The sequence below is a fragment of the Tachypleus tridentatus genome, chromosome 7, assembly GCF_004210375.1.
Source record: "Tachypleus tridentatus isolate NWPU-2018 chromosome 7, ASM421037v1, whole genome shotgun sequence".
NCBI lineage: Eukaryota > Metazoa > Arthropoda > Merostomata > Xiphosura > Limulidae > Tachypleus > Tachypleus tridentatus.
The window spans coordinates 164,256,819-164,272,408 of NC_134831.1; the positions used below are offsets into that span (position 1 = coordinate 164,256,819).

General features: G+C 33.3%; 2 long non-coding RNA genes across 5 annotated transcripts in view; one reads left to right on the top strand and one right to left on the bottom strand.

The window, feature by feature from the left end:
* The window catches only part of LOC143257093 (uncharacterized), a 44,000-nt gene extending 40,340 nt beyond the window's left edge, over window positions 1-3,660 (bottom strand). For 2 of the 4 annotated variants that reach the window (XR_013031681.1, XR_013031680.1), the window contains exons 1-2: window positions 3,458-3,660; window positions 3,000-3,199 (exon numbers count right to left, since the gene is read on the bottom strand). This is a non-coding gene — a long non-coding RNA (uncharacterized LOC143257093). The remainder of the gene's footprint in view (window positions 1-2,999; window positions 3,200-3,457) is intronic. The other 2 variants (XR_013031678.1, XR_013031679.1) reach the window with 2 other exon arrangements.
* Window positions 258-13,026, top strand: LOC143257094 (uncharacterized). The gene is made up of 2 exons (XR_013031682.1): window positions 258-819; window positions 8,552-13,026. It is a non-coding gene; the product is annotated as an uncharacterized LOC143257094 (long non-coding RNA).
* Window positions 13,027-15,590: the final 2,564 nt, after the last annotated feature.

Here is a 15,590-nt window from a genome sequence, read left to right on the forward strand (position 1 = left end):
TAAAATTTAAAAAAAAAAATTAGCTGAAAAAGATACGATCTGAGAAAGTGTAAAAGTCGTCAAGCATGTATGATCATCGTTGTTTTACATATTTCTACACCATATGTAATGTGTTACTTGAAGGAAAAAAACAACACATATCGTCTGCGTATGTAAGAAAATAAAAAGTCTGATGTACAGGTATGTTACGTTCGAGATATAAGCCCAGCATCACGTGATTCGGCCTCGCGTCTGCTCGCAGGCGGCCATTGCGAAGAGGTCATTGACTGTCTGAGGAGCGTCTTTGTCGTACAGTTTCTGACTTGAGTTAAAGAGGGTAGACTAGGCTTTAAGAAACCATTGTAAAAGATAGAACTACTCTTAAAATAGTGGTCAGGACACGTGGTCGATTCGAGCACAGGGCGTCCAGGAGAAGAGGGCTGGTTGTATAAATGTGTAGGACCGGTTTGTTTTCTTTTAATCTAAAGTAAGAACATATGTACTACACTTAAGTATTAAAGTTAAGTAAAGCTAGAAAAGAATGTTAGTGAAGTGAAAATAAAGACAAGATTAGCAGTGAACATGATGATACATTAAAAAATAATAGTGAAGTATAAATACAGAAGAGAATGTTAGTGAAGTGGAAACAGACAAAAGTGATAAAGTCAAAACAAACACAAGAAAAGCTGTGAAGACTGACAAGGACATGTAATCTGTGAAGACTGACAAGGGCATGTAATCTTGTCTTATAATATGATTGTCAGCGAACTTCTAGCATATTTTTCCCTTGCAGCCAACGCCATTTGGACAACTGAACAATGTCATGTTTTGACATATTGGGTACGTACAGTCCTCACTCTGAAAACACCAGTAATACGTTTTATTTGGTAATAAATAATTGGATGCTCCCTATAAAATTAATCTAAAGGTTTCCATGAAAAACCCTTTGCTATTAATTGTTTACAAGGTTCTAAGTGCTTCGGAGCAACGCGCAGTCACGGAATAATGCTAACATCGATTTTTCTGTTCAGGACGATTGTCATCGGACTTTTCTTTGTCAAATTAAACTGTGGCGTTCTAGATCCATAAAAATTGTTAAAAGTCAGTGGAAAGTGTTAAGTGTTTAACGCTTATGTTTTTTTAAACTTTCTACATCTTTATTTCTTCTAGAGTAACGTATGACTATTTGATTACAAAAAAATTAGACCATCTTCTGCGTACACCATGGGGAACGAACCACAAATTTTAGCGTTGTAAGTCACCTAAGAAGGGCAAATCACAGGGTGCCGTGTTCCCTCCTTCTCTGCTTTGTTTTCCTAATTTAACCTGTCACTGAGCAGCCGTGAAAATCAAACAAACAAGCAATAAATGAAGCAATAGCAATTTTCGTTTTGAATCGGCGTAATAAATAAACACATTTCTATTTAGTTTATAATTATTTATCTGAAAAAGTCGTTACAGGACCATACTTATATTTGATGGCGCCCTCTGCGGCACATAAATTCGGCGACCTCAACCTCGCGTCCAGAATCTTATTATTCTAAGCATTTACAATTCATTATATCCAATATTAAAGAATCTACCATGATGCATGTGAAAAGCCATTTTCGCGGTGTCTGAGAGATGCGCATATCACCTTTGTTATGAACTATGATGAACTGCGCTAAGAAACATTAGAGACTTTTTCATACTTGTAAAGATAATGGAGTCCCCCACTTATACAGCAGTAACTCTACGGATTTACGATGCCAAAATCAGGGATTCGATTCCCCTCGGTGGACCCAGCAAATAGCCCCATGTGGCTTTGCTATACAAAAAAATACAAACACAGACTCAGTGAGTAACTTACAATAGCCGCGCCTCGTATGCCTCATTTGTTACGCTATCGCCTTTACGTAAGACTTAATATATTTAAGAGATCACATGATTCTTACCGCCACCATAACTATTTAATTTTAATGTTCACTCTGTGGCATGAATTACAAGTAAAGATGAATATGAATTGAAATAGAGTTTAAAATTTTAAAACTCTGTGATTTTTTAATGAGAAGTGTATTCATTTTATCTTATTTAAATATTTTATTGATATGACAAAATATTTGACAATTTTAATTTAGAACTGGTAAACATGTATGTACAATAAACGCCTAGTGTCTTTTCTTAACTAGTCCTTACGTTTAAAAATAATTTTAATAACATTAAAGTTTTATAAATAAACGATAACAAACGAAAGAAAACCATAGTTAGTGAGAAACTAAAAATATCGCACTATATTTGAAGTAAAGTTGAAAATGTTGACTTAACTGTTAGTATTGGGTATATTTAGAATTGGCCAATGAATTAAAAAACACAAAAGTTAAACCTTTTAATTTAACATGTTCTGTCATCAGGTAGGTTCTTCTGGTAAAAAGTAATGCTGCCAAGTCCAATCTATGTAACTGTTGTAACGTGTTTTTTTCCACGAAGTTTATTAAAAGACAGATTGTATGTTTCTTGTTGGCCTAACTTCACAAACAACTTTAAACCGAAATTTCATAACCAACAGTACATGTGACTAACTCAAAAATAAATGTATATTAGCTCGATCACTGAGGAATGGACGTACTAACTATGTATGAGTTACTTATGCTGAACTAAATAAAATAAAAACCCTATAACCCGAGCGCTTTCGAAAGGTACACTGATTCTGGTATTTAGTTTGTTCTTATTTCTATATACTGTACGAAATTTCTAGATTCTTAATTTTCATGAACTTGGTAGGTATTGTGTCACTGTTCTGTAGCAAAAAAAATGAATGAAATATTAAAAATATAGTATATAACAACGTTTTACTAAAGCTATGTATTAAAAATTAATGGGGGAGTCATTAATGTCGATAGTCTAAAGATAAACTATTAATAATTGCATTATAAAGTGTCAATAATTATAAACTTATATATAACACAAAGGAAGATTTCCTTATTTTTTCTCTCCAAATTTGAGCCCCAGTTTTAATAATACCAAAATATTCTTAGATTTACCGATTTTGGTAGGTTTCACAAATACCAGACGGTCTTGCAGAAATAGGACCGGCATGGCTAGGTGGTTATGGCGCTCGACGTGTAATTCGCGGGTTCGAACCTCCGTTACACTAAACATGCTCGCCCTTTCGTTGATAAAAAAGAAGCCCAAGAGTTGGCGGTGGGTGGTGATGACTATCTGCCTTCCCTTTAGTTTCATCCTGTTAAATTAGGGATGGCTAGTATAGAAAGCTTTCGTGTAGATTTGCGTGAAATTCAAAAAACAAATAAACAAATTCAGGGAAAATGTATCACGAGCCAAATGTGAATTTGGCGTCTTTAAATGAGCCTGAAAAAATATTAGAACAAGCTATAACAAAAATGAGAAAAAAAATTATTCAAGTCACAAAAACAATTTAAAAAGTGCACTGCCAAAAGACCTGTATGTTTCAAGAAACAAGTTTTAACAATCTGTTTACCTTGTTCCTGAGAAAGTACTGCGTTGTATACCCGAAACAAAACTACGTAGCTTTTGGTTATATCCATGGAAAAATAAAGGAAGCCATATGTTGGAATGACCTGCACGTACTATATACGATTACACAGAAATCTTTCCCATGTAAAAAGACACGTGACACTTTAGGTGAATGACCCAAATACAAGATATAATTATCGTGAAAGGAATCTAGCTACTTATTGACTGTTATCTGTTAAACTAACATATACCAGCATACCACAGTTATTTAATTAACTGTTCAGAAGTCACAAAATCTTACGTACTTTTACCATTTTACTGATAACTGAAAATACTTCATTTTGCAGCACTTTCCCAATGAATTGACTATGCTTAATTGTAAATACAAATTACTTGAGTTAAGAATTATCTTATACTCTTTTGTTTTTATAAGCGCAATGTGATTTTTAACACGTATTCATTTTTCAAATTACCTAAAATTTTAGATTAATTCAAATAAGACTCGCACGTTTGCTTGCCACACAGTTTGAAAGTTAACAGTTTTGTAACTAGTTAGAGGTGACACAACATGTTGCATTACCTCAAGTTATTGATTCAAGCACGCGTTTGTAGTTTGTTTTATAAAAGAGAAAATAATCCACTGCTGCAATTAGATTTTCCTTTCTCACGTTTTAATTAACCTATTGATATTGCACGCAAAACTTAAGTATCACGAGAATCCTTTTTTTATTTGTTAGGTGTAGATGAATTGTTCTATTTTCTTTTGTCTGCACTCGCTTTATCTTAGAACACGAACCGGGCGAGGCTTATTGATTAGCGTGATCGGCCAGTAAATCCAAAGGTTATCGGTTCTTGGTCTTTTGCCGAAAAAATCGCGCTTCACGCTTGTAGTCCATGGGAATAAAAAAAAGAGTGGCAATCGATTCAACAAGAACAGCCGAGAGGTGGCGATGTTTGCTATTAACTTTCTTGTTAAGGCGCCTTCCTGGTGGTTTATTGGTTCAAAATTAGAGGCAACAAAATTCTTAAACTGTAACAAACAATTTTTAACACTTGTGTCACACTAGGACTGTGTATCGAAAACTAGCTAAAGACTGAAACTTCACCAATATAACGAATTTTTGATACTTCATTACTTTCTCACGCGCGCATATGAACGGACTTTTTTATGTGAATTAAAGTAAGGTAATAAATGCTTCTTTTGTTGGAGTTCTACCACCACGAGTCAATAAAACATACTACTAGTTCTTAACAAACCCCCACGGTGCCAGAGTACAGAGAGAGATTTTGTTTTTTTTCGGCAACAAGACGTGAACATCGAACTGCAAATCTACTATATGCTAAGTACTGGCCGATTTCTACCAACTGACAAAACTTCACACCCATATCAATTTTTATAACATACATACTATAATTACAAAATATTTCTCTTTGTGCATAGTTGTTTGTTTGGAATTAAGCACAAAGCTACACAATGGGCTATTTGTGCTTTGTCTAACTTGGATGTCGAAACCCGGTATCTAGTCTGCAGACTTACTGCTGTTGTAGTTGTCGTAAAAATTAACAAACAAAAGATATTATTTATGAATTAAACTTTGTTTGAAATAAACACAAAGCTACACAATGGGCTATCTATGCTCTGCCCACCATGGGTATCGTTTGTTTTTTAATTTCGCGCAAAGCTATGCGAGGGCTATCTGCGCTAGTCGTCCCTAATTTTACACTGAAGGAACTAGACTAGAAGGAAGGCAGCTAATCATCACCACCCACCGCCAACTCTTGGACTACTCTTTTACCAACGAATAGTATGATTGACCATCACGTTATAATGCTTTCACGGCTGAAAAGGCGAGCATGTTTGGTGCGACAGGGATTCGAACTCGCGACCCTCAGATTACGAGCCGAACGCCTTAACCCCCCTGCCCATGCCGGGCCTTGTGGGTGTCGAAACCCGGTGTTTATTATAGTAAATCTGTAGTACCGCTGTACCACTGGCGGGGAAGGGGAGGTAATTAAAACTAAAATATACTGTATATAAAAAAATCCCTTAAAGTGAAAATTGTTCAAAATCGTATTTTTGTTTAGTTTTTATATGTTATTTTCTAAATTACTGAAAATATTCAATGTGGCTTTTAAACAAAACTATGCAAATTTCAGGGTGTAGAATACAATGTTTGCACTATTATTGTGTAGAGAGATTTTTTTGCCGCAAATATTCATGTCGAAGAAATACTCTAAAAACAGCAATATAACTCAGTAAAACTATATACTCGTGTTACTGTGTAGCAGAGCATGCGTACTGAATAATTCGTGCTGTGTTCTCACTTTTCAATATTACATCGTTAATAAAGATACGTGTCAAATTTGGTTGGTTGGTTTGGTGTTTTATGGCGCAAAGCAACTAAGCTATCTGCGTCAAACATCCGGTAAAAATTTAAAATTAAAGTAAAATTATCAAAATTTGTAAAAATAAATTAAGATAAAATAAAAGTTTAATTTTTTGAATTAAAAACATAAACAGCATTAAATCCAATCTTAATAATCTAGTTTACAGCAGTAATAGAGAAACTACAGTAATACAAGTTATAGCATAATTGTAATTATCATAACTCACCAGGACGACTAACGGGTAAATTCAAACATGAGCGTTAGTCACCTAAAGTTGGCCTTTCTAGCCCTGGTTTCAAGTTACTTGATGTCACGGTCGTTTTCTAATTTCAAATCGAACTACATGGGCTGTGATTCTTAATTGAGAGCACTCTGTAGCTGTTGCTTAATGTACCTCATGTTCAACGACTGACATGAGATGTGAAAGTCGTCAACGTAAAGCCCGTTTGCAACAGTTATTCAGTGATGGCATTAATCTTTATATTGAAAAGTGTGACACTCAAAACACAGCCCTCAGGGGCTACAAGTTCCTGTAGAAAAGAATGGAAATGTGTTGAACCACAAAGAGTTGGAATCACCTGTCCATTAAAATGTTTTAATAAAAATGGGCAAATGGCCACCTAACCCATATAAATGGAGGTTTAAAAATGCCATACCTCCATGTAGTATCATAAGCCTTCTCAAGGCCAAAGAATATTGATACAAGATGTTGTCATTTGAGAAAGGCTTCACTGATTGACGTTTCAAATCGAATCAAATGGTTCATGGTAGAGTGTTGTCGTCAGAACCCACACTGGGTGGGCGAGAGGAGGTTGTTTGATTTGAGAAACCAAACAAAGCAAGCATTAACCATCATCTCTCAGGTCTTACAGAGACAGCTCGTTAAAACAATTGGATTGATCAACTTTTTTAACCATTGAGGTCAAAAGACATTTCATGTGGTTTGAGAATGATCCTTTTGAAGGCACAGAGAGATCTGTCTGCGCTCACGCTGTAGTAGCAGAATGAAGTGCAGCAGCATACGTCCGAGATGAAGTGGTGGACAGCAACCTACAAGCCTCAGGGTAAGTAATGTTCTGAATCGTCTTCAAATGCTGCATCTCTTTTTCTTCCAACCATTTAGAGCAAGAACAAAAGTAGGATGGGTGAAAGCCATTGCAATTGATGCAATGAGGGCCCATTTAACACTCATAGGGATTGTGGTCCTTGCCACCGCAATGAGCACACATCAAGGAATCATGACATGATGTCTTCAAGTGACTGAACCACTCACACTGGAAACATCTGAGAGGGTTTGGAATATATGGTCATACCTTGCAGTTAAGATAACTTGCCTTGATGGTGGCAGGTGGACACAGTGATGTAAATGTTAAAATGAGGACATTGATCAGCATCATAATTCTGTCTTTGTGAGTGGAGATACGCCTCACTGCAGAAATGTCTTGGGTGGAGAAACCGGCGAGAATCTCTGACTCGGGGATGTTCTTTGAATCCCTCTCAACAGTAACTCCTCATAATGAATTCAAAGTAGGGTGGGGCATAACCTCAATGGGTATATCCCCAATCACCTTTGAATGTAAGAGGAGTTTACTGTATTTGGATGTGAATGTTTCCACCAATATGTCACCAGAGCAGAGCTTCTTTCCAAAATTTGGAGAGCCAGCAAATCCCTCTAGTCTGTTCTGAATAAAAAGGGAGACATCTGCCCTAAAGGTTTTTCTGAAAGAGAATGTAATATAAGAAAATGAGGTACAATAGGTGTTACAGATGTTAAATATTGCTGCTTAAAATCTTAAAGATGTGGTCGTTTACATATGGACTGCTTTTCACTATTTCATTTGTTTTTATTTGGAGGATCTATAATAAAAAAGGAATATTTTGGTGCCCACTACCAAACAAGGACACTGCAGCAATGCCAGGGTTTTGTGAGCACTATACTCAAACATCAGCATCAGATACAATGTCCACAACACCTGTTGAGAACATCCAACACTGGTACTTGGCTGACCCTAGCCCAAGTGGACCAGCTGATTGGCCCTAGGGGGCCACCCGTCTGCAGGAATTCAAGGCTAAAGTGGTGTGTTAAAGTTGGACCCCTTAACCATCAGGATCCTCTTCTCCCCTTCACGGGTCACCATGCACAGCAAACATGTGAGTGGATGTTTAGATCCCAGAGGAGGTAAACTGAAAGAACAGAACCTACCTTGGGAGATCCCCTAACCATGTACAGGAATCCACATCCAGGGGGCTGTCAAATTTGTATACATTACCTAGCCTAATATTTGTATAAAAACGTAATATCTTACTCCCTTAATTATCCAATGTATTAGAAACAAGTTTTGAAACAACATATCTCTTTACCCAATATTCATAACAAAAAGAAATTTCCAAAATACATTCTTGTCAATGCAAAAATTTAATATCAATATAATTTCATACATGAACTTTTCTCCATTTTGAAGGTATACTTTTTGATATACTGTCAAATATTAGTTCTTTATAATTAGATATTATTGGTGTCTTTATTAATTTCTGTAGAACTGTTAAAGACATAAAGCTGGCATTAACTACGTGTATACATACCTTATAATCTACATTTCTTGTTAATATATCTCTATCTTGTTTAAGTTTCTTTCAAGCTGTAATTTTATGAACAAGAAACTTTGATTAATCTACTGTTAATGTTACAGAATCATATACTCTCTTTCAGATATTTCAGTTCTAGATAGAATCTACAGATGAACCACACTTCTATGATGGTGGTGGTAATGACTGGAGAGGGACACGTCCTACGTTTTTCTCTAGTGAATGCATGTGACAAAATCTTCCTAGTGGATCAGCTAACTTTACAATATGCAAAATACTAATGTCTCCTTCACATCATATTTTTCAACTTCATATTTTCATTTTAAGAAATAAAACATTTTTTTCCTAAGTTTATACAAGTTTAACATATTTTAGGTGTAACTTCTAGAAAGCTTTTAAACCACAAAAAATGTTTTTCTTGAAAATGAATTGATTACTTTTAAGGTTGTCTTAACAGAAAAAACATATAATGATAAGTAGACAACTTTACTACTAATAGTTATTGAACAGATACAATATCCTACCAGCTTATACTTAAGTTTCAAGGTGTATAATTTCCAAATATATACATATATGTTTTGTGTGTGAGTGAGTGAAGCAAACCATAAACCAATCAAGAACATGTTCTCATAACTAGTACAGCCTTATTGTTCAACTAGGAATAGCAGTCTTTGGTATATGCATTTTACATTTAATAATTTCATTTATTTAAGCTGAAATCATGCAAGTTGCAAACTAAGTGGCTTAGTATATTATTAATATTAATATTATTACAGATTAGTTTTTATTTTTTGAAGACAATCGTCAACTTTGTCATATGATTCGTTTAGAGTTCTGTGGTTGTACATTGGATAAATGTATTTTCAGCAGCAGCAATCTTCCAAGCTCACTTCTTTAATGCTATTGTAGAAGAATTTGAAAGGTTTGACAAGTTACAAGTAGTTTAAGTTGAGATTTATGTCTACACTGTAACTTCTTGAAAAGTTTATTCTACACTTGAATCATTGTGCAAATGAACCCTCTAAAACCAACGTATTACTGTTCTCTACCAGTGGAGGTTCACATATTGCATCATATTGACTAAATTGATGTTTCCAACTGTCGCAACACTCAACATAAAGAAATGATAAAAGCAAATATATGAAATCACTTTTCTATGTAAGATAAACACTAGAAGTAATTAGTGAAATTAATTTCAATACTGATGATGTTTTTTTGTAATTCACATTTATTATTAATTCTGTTAGCTAACAAAGTCATTGATTCAATCAGTAATTTTAAGCTGAACATTAGTTTCATTAGAAACGTCTGAACATTTCACCAAACTTACAAACTTTAGTTTAAAAAAAAAATTATTACATTGAAGTTAACAGATGATGAGACATACCTCAATAACACTGATGACCTAGAAACAAAATGATGACAGGAAGACCCACTTGTCAAATACCATCTTTTCATGTTAAAAATTAATTGTTGACAGAAGAAAGACACTGTTTATAAAAGACAACTTTAAGGTATTAATGCAAATTCTTGATAATAAAAAGCTTGTTGTCTACAAATGACCTTTTCAGGTACAAAATAAACTATTTATTGCAGGAGAATATTCTTTTCTAAATGTACTTTAAAGGCCTATAAATCACTATCCATAAAGTGTTTGTACACTGATTCAAAATCTCAGAGATAATGACTGATATGTAAACATATTTACTCTGTCACTTGGAAGGTTTGGAGTGTGTTTATCATGCTGTGGCACTGATTTTGTTAAGGAGTCCAATTATGGTATTAATCACACTTTCAGCTGTTACTTTTACACTGACTGATGGTACACACATCTAGTATAGCACCACCTTTCTTGCAGAAGAGACTCAGAGTTGTTCAGTTTTATGCAGGTTGAGACAGACCAAAACTGACCTCAAACCACTACTACACATAACATGGTTCATTATCAGGCTGACACGGATATGTGGTCATATACATTCTAATCTTTATAAGTTACAATGGGAGTAAAAAATATATTTAATGAGCTTTATTAGTTACTCGGTCGATTTTTAATTTTAATCTAAGTTAGTTGCTCACTCTGATCTGAAATTAATATTAATTTATGCTAGTGGTTTGAAACATCATCTCCAAACTACAACATCTGGGTGAAGCTTGTAATGTTATCATTAGTGAATATTTTGGTAAAAATGACACAGTTTGATTGATATTAACTTATCAAAGCAATATTTACATAGATGAGGAATACAAACCATACTAGTAATAAATGTACCTTTCTTCTTGTTGTATTACTTTTAATGATTGAAATGCGTTGTTTCTTCAGTTCTTTCTGTTAACAAAATAGAAACAAATATTAAACATTCTAATGAATGAAAGCAACATTCTTTGCAGAACACATAGATACTACTGGCTTGTTTCTTCCAGTATTGTAGATTTTAGGTTTTTTTGAAAACCTGGACATTGAATACAGTATTCTTATCATTCTTTCATGACAAGGTTACATTTTTCAAATACTCAGTGATTACAATACTTTGCCAGGGAGAAGTCACTGAGTGACCTCAACTGTACAATTTAAAGTAGCTTCATGTCCCAGGTAAATTGCTATGATGTGTTTGTTGACCTTAGCGAAGGAAAAAAAAAAAAAGTCCTATTTTATATGACAATTTGATCCATCTTAACAAAGAAGTCCACAGAAAAGCTCACCAAACAATAAAAACAGTAGAAACACAGTGTTAAAAAACGGGAATAAAATCATATGTGCGATATACCTGAATGTGTATACACATTTCATGTTGAAATATTAGATAGACAGGAATGCTGGAGAAACAACAGCCATTAAAAAATTTTACAAAATCATACTTTTTAGTAGTGAAAACAAGAAAAACAAAATGAACATTTCAGTAAATTGGCTATCAAAAACTGAACTTTGTTACATATAATTTTATGAACCATATAATCTCTCATGGCTTCTTCAGCATTTTCTGATTATCAAAATTGTACATAATTGATGACAGTATTATGAGCTTTCTATAGGTTGTTAGAGATTTTTATAAATGTGATATGGTATTCACTCCTCATCTGCATAAATTGTGACTTGAATAAACAGTATCCTTTTCAACTGTTTTTTTTTTCTTTTTGACATTATAACTCAAAAGTATAAGTTCAACTTATATTAACCCCCCTTTTTATCTTTCTATATTTCACAACCTTCCCTGACCCCCCAAAAATATTGTAAATTATCCTAGTATTTTAAGTTTGAAAACAATAATTAGTAATAGTTAATGACCCAAAAAAGGAGTGTATACCACTGTATGGACATCATTTTCTTGAAGGTATGCGTAATTATGTTCCTGATGCTAGTAGTTACAATGAATTATGCATCTTCAAGTTAATGATGTGTATACAGGAAGACTATTAATCATATTACTATGTAGGAGGGAAAGTGACAAAAGGAGAAAAATGGAAATATTCAGTCCTATTATAGGAATGATGCAACCAGCATAAACTGCCCAGTGTATTATAGCTGATAATTAATGTAAATTCCATGTTACTTTTGGGGTTTCAGGATAGTGTTTGTTGGTTGTTAGTATCAGATGGAAAATGCCAGAAGTTTCTGTCTGAATTGGTTATGGTATATATACAATGTATATAACTTTGAAGTTAGCCATGTAATCATATATTTCATCTGTGAATATTCTTAAAATAATGTATCCATTCTGGGAAGGTTGGGTTTCATTTTCCATTTTTGTAAATAATACAAAGAGATTTTAAACAACTGAAAACATGCAGGAAAACAAAGAGAGGTTTCATGTGTTATTGGTGGTATTAAGATTTTTTCAATGCATATCACAAATCTGTTAAGAGTACAATGATTTTAATCCTAGAAAAATACAATATCTGTTTTGAGCTTTTGAAAGGTTATCCAAACAATGACATTCATTGAACTCTGATGACTTCTGTCCTTCAGAATACTTCAGCTCTGTCTCTATACAAGGATTGTGACATAAGCATGCCCACTAGACAGGAACAACTCCTATTGAATGATATTTCTTTATCTTTTTTTTTGTCATTAATTAGATTAATACACTTTCAAGTTAGCATTTCATATTTTTAATAGCTGAAGTTTACAGAAGTATAAACCTTCTCATGTTATTTTCTACATTAACTGGTCAGTTCTGAAACTATGGGTTACATCAGTTTCAGTGTAACTTCATTCTTCAAAGTTTGAATAGGAAACTGTATTTTAGTTAATTCAGAAATTAAAGTTGGATTTATTACTTGTGAGGTTTATAGAGAATTTTAGAAATGTATTCTTTGTGCCATTGTTCTCATTCTAACAATGACTAGTGTAAAATACACATTGAACCAGAATCATGAGACCTTTTATGTTTAATTTTCCTTTTGTTCCTAAAATGTGATGCTATCTTTACATGTCTGTATCATAGTGATTACAACAGTTTAGTCTACTAAAAATCACAGCTGTATCAAAGTTGTTAGAATTCACAGATACATTAACCATGTTGATTTGTTCTGATAGAAGATGCAAAACCAGGGTTATGTTTAAAGATTTTGTATAATAAATAAAATGAATCTTGTGAAAAAGAAGTGATCCTTAATTGAATGAAGTTTACATTTCTAGTAATTGTATATCTTATGTTTTTATATGTTTTAAATTGTATTGCATATGTGAAATTAGATGTATGTAATCTGACAAACCACTCCACTGTTGTATGGTGCATTCTTCAGAATGATACGTAAAAGTAGTACATGTCCTATATGTATATGATGTGTTTGTAGTGTACTGAGTGAACATGATCAACTATATGGTCCAGCAGAGATAAGCTGACAAACCAACAACTTGTGAAAGTCAGAAGACTTTAGCCAAATAAAATTAACAGTTAATCAGCAATGACAGTTCAGTGTTAGATGCCTAGTCAGTGTTGCATTTGGCTGCAATTTTTGGGTACTTTCTGCATCAAACACTTAAAAGTCAATTAAGAGGCTAACCAAAGGTGTAACCCTAACTATTCAGTCAGTGAATGTAAAAAGCAAATTGCAAAAGATGTATCTAGTTTGGCTGTATGTGAAAATTATGTTTTAAAACAGATTACTTACCTAGACACTGAAAAGAAATTCCAAAGGCTAATTTTATGAATAACCTCAACCCATGTTTCCCCAAGTCTTGCATCTGTTGAAGATTATGTCTAGAACACTTTTACCTATATATTAGTAGTACACTTCCTCACTTAATTCATCTACTTACCTGAAATATAAAGTTATTCTATAGTACATAAAGAATTTCAAATATATTTCACACATTAAACCCAATCACTTACAGCTTTTATTAAAATTAAAATAAATTGTTGAAGTTATAAAATTCGAACCCAAACCTTTTTGCTAATGGTTGCATAATAGCTAATAAAAACAACAAAGTAATCAATTCATGGTTGATATTAAAAATAACTGATGTAAAAGAGCTAATTAATATAAAATAAATTTATCTTGTTACAAAAGAAAAAATTACATTTAATCACTAAACATCAGTTTGAATTAAGTGACCACAAACACTGTAATTCACTGAAAATTTAATTTCTGTGTACGTTCTTTCAATAGTGTTATAGATGGTTTTAGCACATGTGAAGCTCTGGTTAACTGGGAGAATTAAACCCTGGATTTTAAAATTGCAAGTCCACAAACACACTGCTGATCCTCCAGAAAACATCTTCAAGAGTGTCTTTGATAAATTGTCAGTACAATTAAAATTTATTCTAGCAACAAAAGGAAAGAAGAAAATGATGGTAGACTTTCAACACAATTAGGTTTAAGGTTTGTTCTGACAGTGGAGAAGAACTAGTGTAAGAAACGTGTTGCATGAAACAAATTATAAGATTACTAGTAAAAATTAGAAGATCAGCCATGAAAAAAAATATTAGGTGTTTAGTGTTTTCTTTGAAATTAGTAACCAAATCAAATATGTCCAAAGTTTTTTCCATTCTGTAAATGTTAAGCTATAATTTGAGTAAACAGCTTATATGCAAGTTTTTGTAACCATTTAGATATTAACTTTTGCACCTTAAGTCCAGTTGACAACAACCAGTATGAAGTTACAAGATTTTGTTAAGAATAAGATTCTGTAGTTAAAATACATCAGAAAACAAACTCTAATAATTACAATGTATTCAAGCTGCTTGTGGGGTGAGTGAAAGTATCATCCTTGGAAATTAGTTCTAAAACTAACCCAACCTTTCTCATGGCACACATACTACTATCAGGTCTTTATTAAATCAGCATTGATCATCTGGTGGGTACTCTTGCCATAATTAATATTTTCTGTTGTTTAAAGTATTTTGACAGATTCACATGAAGTTAGAAGGAACTTCACACAGAAAAGACAAGTAAATTCAATTATTTATTTTCACATAAAAATATGAAAGTATGACTTAATTCAGCATTTAAATTATCTTCACCACAGGTAAGAAGTGTAATAATCATATAGGTGTTTCACATGGATAGATTGGCATACGTTGTTTGATTATTCCACAATGAATACACAGATGAATATTTATCATCTAAAACTTTAATTTATACAACAAATACCACGTACATTTGACCACAGTGAATGACACATATTAAGATAGATGACTGAAAGCAAACTGGTGGACATAAAGGAGACATTTCGTGATGATTTCTTTTATTACTCAAAGTTTTACCAAAACATAAACCACCAACATAGAAATTGCATTAAAAATCAACAACAGAATCTGAGCATAAAAATAGGAAAAACTTTAATTTGTTCACACACTTCTCATCATGTGTGATGCTGTAACCTGAAGAGTAAAGTGTATGAAATGTTTGGTTATCACTTGTTTTATGTGCAGATAGCCCACATGTAGCTTTGCGCAAAATTCAAAAACAAACACTTGTTTTATACAGTTCAATGCACAGCCAACCCACAGTAAATTAAAACTTAATTTTCTGCAGCATACATATTTGGCAAGAGTTCCATCTCAGAATGCCATTTGAAATACCTGTAGTTGATGTTGGCTGTATCCCAGTATTCCCTGTTGGGTCATAACTTTTCTTATATTGTAGTTATCATGACTAATTTTCCATTTACTATATGGGTATTGTTTAGACAGCAAACTTACCTGGGATTGTTTGTTTTT